Source organism: Carlito syrichta, unplaced genomic scaffold (assembly GCF_000164805.1).
Source record: "Carlito syrichta isolate Samal-C Ts95f unplaced genomic scaffold, Tarsius_syrichta-2.0.1 Scaffold314798, whole genome shotgun sequence".
NCBI lineage: Eukaryota > Metazoa > Chordata > Mammalia > Primates > Tarsiidae > Carlito > Carlito syrichta.
The window spans coordinates 490987-496460 of record NW_007258894.1 but is presented as its reverse complement, the minus strand read 5'-3'; the positions used below and the strand labels follow the sequence as shown (position 1 = coordinate 496460).

At 34.0% G+C, this 5474-nt stretch overlaps 1 protein-coding gene across 6 annotated transcripts in view; it reads right to left on the bottom strand.

Annotated features, from left to right (window-relative positions):
* Window positions 1-5474, bottom strand: part of EHBP1 (EH domain binding protein 1) — a 373913-nt gene that overhangs the window by 298697 nt on the left and 69742 nt on the right. The gene's annotated exons all lie outside the window — the stretch shown is intronic.

Genomic DNA, 5474 nt, shown 5'->3' with positions numbered 1-5474 from the left:
TGCCCATGCCATAAGAGATAAGATAGATAAATGGGACCTCATCAAACTGAAAAGCTTCTGCAAAGCAAAAGAAACCATCAAGAGAGTAGGGAGACAGACCACAGAATAGGAAAAAATATTTGCTCACTATATACCTGATACAGGCCTAACATCCAGGATCTACAAGGAACTCAAACATACCAAAAGGAAAACAACAGCCCCATTAAAAAGTCGGCAAAGACGTAAATAGACACTGCTCAAAAGAAGATATACGGGCAGCCTACAAACTCATGAAAAAGTGTTCAGCCTCACTCATCATCAGAGAAATGCAAATCAAAACCACATTGAGAGACCACCTAATCCAGTAAGAATGGCCATTATTAATAAAACAAACAACAACAGACGGTGGCGAGGAAGCAGAGAAAAACGCTTCTACACTGCTGGTGGGAATGCAAACTAGTGCAACCTCTTTAGAAAACAATGTGGCGATTTCTATAAGAACTAGACACTGACCTTCCACATGACCCAGCAATCCCCTACTGGGAATATATCTGGAGGAATTCAAATCATTCTACAAAAAAGATACCTGCACACACATGTTTATTGCAGCACTATTCACAATAGCAAAAATATGGAACCAACCATACTGCCCATCGAAACTGGACTGGATAAAAAAAAATGTGATATATATACACAATGGAATATTATGCAGCCACAAAGAAGGACAAACATATGGACTTTGCAGCAACTTGGATGGATTTACAATCTATCATACTCAGTGATCAATCACAGAAACAGAGTACCATATGTTCTCACTCATAAGTGAACCCTTAACATTTACCATAATTCTTAAGAAAAGGATATGCTGTAGCAGGATACTGCTGGCATGGAGGTTGGGAGGGACACAACATCAATAAAAGGGTACCTGATCTCAAACCAGGCAAAGTGGGGTCCAAAGGGAGGCCCAAACTTTACCTGTATGATGACCACTTCTATACCTAATACTGAATTGTACCCCACATCTTTAAACTAAAATAAAATAAAATAAAAAGAATGAAAAGTCTAGCACAAGTGATTTTAAGAGTTATGGTAATAAACATCCAACTGTACTAACCCACAGAAATAGTAATTTAGGTTCTTACAAGGTTGATAAAGAAAAAACACATCATATTAGCACTATGAGAGAACCCCTGAACATTTTCATTTAGGATAATAGAAAAGATTTCCCTATAAAATAATTAGGCAACTAATATATGTGCAGCTATTTAGCTCTTTAGTTTAGTTAGGAAAGGCAGGTTATTTAACCATTTGCCAACATCCTGCACAGATAATAGTGAAAGGAATCAGGACATTATTCAGGTCCCCTTACGCAGTTTTTCTCACATTTTTAATCATATTAAAAATCCTTTAACATTTGCATATTTGGAAAAAAGCAACACATCAATTCTGGGTGACTATAAAATGACTCGTTTTCTAATTATTTCATGTCATACATTACCTAAAAGACTGTACTTAGTACAGAACTTATTTCTGATTCCTACAAAAATCAAAATATTTCACTGAAAATTTGCAACTGCCATATAGTTGTTAAACTGATAATTTTCCATTTTTAAAACTGCATATACCCATATGGTTAAGATTTCATATATAAAGTTAGAGTTGCTAACATCACTGCCACTAGGCAAAATTCTGTAGCTGCACCCACCCTCTTGACATGATAGCACACTATAAAGGCTGTATGTGGCACAACCACAGAGCAAGGAAGTAAAGGTTGTAATGCCATCAAAAAACTGGTGAGGATTTTAAAGCTATGGTTTTCCTTTGGAATTCTTCCATCTCCCTGTGAGCCTAAATTTCAAGTTAGAAACTAACATTTAAGGCAAAAGAACTACTCTGCCATAATTTTTCTGGTCTATCATAGTTGCCCTGATTCTTACTGTCACATATTGTACTGAAAAATAATTTATTTAAGCATATACAAATCAACTGCAGTCTGACGAACTCTTTGTTATAAATGCTGTGACTTGAGAAGAAGTGGGAAAGCTGCATATTGTGTTAATTACCCATAATTATTTTCTCAATCAAAAATGATTCTGTAATGAGCTCCTTCTATATTTAGCTATAAAAATGGACATATATTCCCAAAAAGTGAACGATAAAGTAAGAACTAAACTTTAAATTAAAGAAGGCAATGTTCCTTATTATTTTACTGTCTAATCAGTGAACGGGCTTATCTGGGTGTCAGTTCTAAATTTCAACCCACCATTTAAGGATAAAAATAGATATTCTCGGAATCAGAAAAGATATATAGTAAGCTATACAGATAACCAAAAAATGATTACCGTATAGTTCAAACTCTTTCCAAAATATAGTTAAAAGTTAAAACTAGAATATCTTCTGGCCAAGACATGCAGAGATTTGTTCCTTCTTACTGATTTTAATGACACTTAGCAGCAAATAATGTATATTTTAAATGAAAAGCATCAGAAAACAGAAAGTTCTTTCAGAAAAAATAATAATAATTCTAATCTTTGGAGTTAATGTAACTGGTGGCTAACTTAAGTAACAACAGCTGGAAGTAAGTTACTTTTGAAGAATTCTGAAATGTAATAGATCTTATTTTAAAAAATTTTTGTTAAGTTACTTGCTTAACTTTTATAATAACATCATAATTATTGCCTTCACAGTTTCTGGAACTGGATTTTATTTCCTTATTTAATTAGCTATTACAATTTATAAAACAACACTATCATAGGTACATGAGCATACTATACACATGCTGCCTAAGCTTAACACAGTGTGGGTTCTCATTAACTTTTCAAAAGTATGTCTATGTTGAAAGAGAAAACAAAATGAAGTATCCAAGAAAGATTTTAAAATATTAAGAGCATCACAACTGAGGAATTAGTCCAAGTAATTTCTTCTAGAAAAATATTACATTCTGAGAAAACTGATCTATCCTAAGATGTTTACATGTCACCAAATGAACAATATTTGATACAACATGAAAACAAATCTAGACCTAACAGAAAAGTTATTTTACTGACTTTTAATATTTTCCATTTAAATACAATTAAGTAAAAGGTATACTGAACATCAAATATGGGTATTAATTGACCCCTAATCTGAAATATTTAATTATGTTTTGTATTTTTCTTTTAGAAAATAATTGCTACATAATTATTAAAAGGGAAAAATCACTTTCTGTTGATAATTAAAATCATTTATGGTCTATTTCCAAACTTTATAGGAATAGTCATATTCACCTATTATACTTGGTGGATAACCTTTTATTGGCCCTTTCCACAAAAGCTTAAGACCCACCCAATCAGCAATACTAACAGAAGACCCCATGTCTATTTTTAGAACCCTTTCTCATATATAAATTAATAAGAAAGTATCCAAATTATAATGCCCCCAAACTAAAAATGTATGCCTTAAAGATGCTGCTGCTCAGGATGTGAAGTAACTGAAACTTTTCTGTATTGCCAGGGTCTTGGCAATTTCTTATAAGCTAAAAATGTGCCTACCCTATTACCCAGTGATTCTATGTCTAGTGATATGTCCTAGAGAAGCAAAAATATGTTTCTTCAAAAATACTTGTATAATAATGCCTACAGCAGCTTTATTCAAAATAGTAAAAAACTAGAAACAAATCAAATGTTCATCAACAGGGGTACAGATAACCAAATTGTAGTACATTCACATGATGGAATACCACTCAGCAATAAACAAATAAACTACCAAAACACACAACAGTATGAATAAATCTTAAAAACATGTTGAGTAAAAGAAGCCAGGTATAAAATAATATTACTGTATGATTTTACATGAAATTCAAGAACAAGCAACACCGGTCTATGGTGATAGGAAACCAAAACAGTGGTTGCATCTGAGAGTTGGGAATTGACTGGAAAAGAAACTAAAGAAAAAGGCAGTAAAAACAATCTATCTTGAGAGGAGTGGTAATTACACAAGTATATACACTGATCAAAACTCATTGAATTGTATAATCAAGGTCTGTGTATCACACTGTATGTAAATTTTAGCTCAAAGAAAATAAAACTTGAAAAGATGCCCTAAATTAAAAACTAACAATTCATAAAAGCTTAAAATTCCAATTAAAGTTGATAAACTTTTCTTTATATAGGTCTACTTGTGGAAAAACCAACATCCAATAAATTCTTGTCATTACTATATTTATAAAAAATACTCATATTGGTCGAGGATCATGTCACTGCACTGTAGCCTGGGTGACAGTGAGACCCTGTCTCAAAAAATATCATATTTATCTATAGAGAAGATTTTTTAAATATCTGTAAAATTGTTACTGAACATTTTAAAATTCTGTTCTATTCCCCCACAAAATTATCAGTACAAAGAAAATCAAAATCTTTAAAAAATACAACTCCTTCTTTTCTGCAACCCAGCAATGAATTCAAGTAATTCATCACTCCTTAAGTGTACCCTTACTTCAACCTCTTAGAATCTGAATAAATTTATACTAGATACAATTTTGTTAGTGGTACCTATTTAATCATTAATTCTTATCACTCTAGTACAGAGAAGCTTATTTACTACTGTGTTGCTCAAGGCTACTCATTTGTTTAGCTATAACAATATACTACAGACTGAGTAATCTATAAAGAAAAGAAATTTATTTTCTTCCAAGATCAATGCATCAGAAGAAAAAAAAAAATGTATTTTCCCACAGTTCTGAAGGTTGAGAAGACTGGGATCAAGATGCCAGCATTTGGTGAGGGCTTTCTTACTGCATCTCCGTGTGGCAGAAGGCAGAAGGGCAAAAAGAAACAAACTCCCTCAGTCAAGTTCTTTTATAAGGAAACCAAATTCCATTTAGGAGAGAGAAGTCCTTGGTCTAATCACTTTTTTTTTTAGATTAGAAAATATGGTTTATTTAAAAACTAAATTAGAAAGAGAGAGAGAGAGAGACGATTCACCTCTGCAAAGTAGGGGAGGGAACCAAAACTTAAGAAAGCATGGCCTGACCACAGCTCAAAGAGCACATGACCACACCATAGCAACATAATGGTTGCTCATGGTTGTCTCTGGTTGCTCATGGTTGAGTCTTTTTAACCCTTCCTAATCACTTCTTAAAGGTCCTACCTCCTAATACTATCACATTGACAACACCTGATTTTTGGAGGGGACGCATTCAAACCATAGCAGCTACCAGATCCAAGATCAAAACTCAGGCAGCTGGCTTCCATTTTAAGACAGCAGTTAAAAGATTACAGTATCCAGTTGAATGCATGTCTCCTGGCTATAACCTCAGCACTGTAGGAGGCCAAAACAGGGGGATCATTTGACGCCAGGAGTTCAAGACTAGCCTGGGCAACAAATCAAGACCCTGTCTATACAAAAAAAAATCTTTTAAAACTAGTGTAAAGCCGGGCTCGGTGGCTCAGCCTGTAATCCCGCGCCTTTGGGAGGCTGAGGTGAGTGGCTTGCCTGAGCCCGCGAGTTCGAGACCC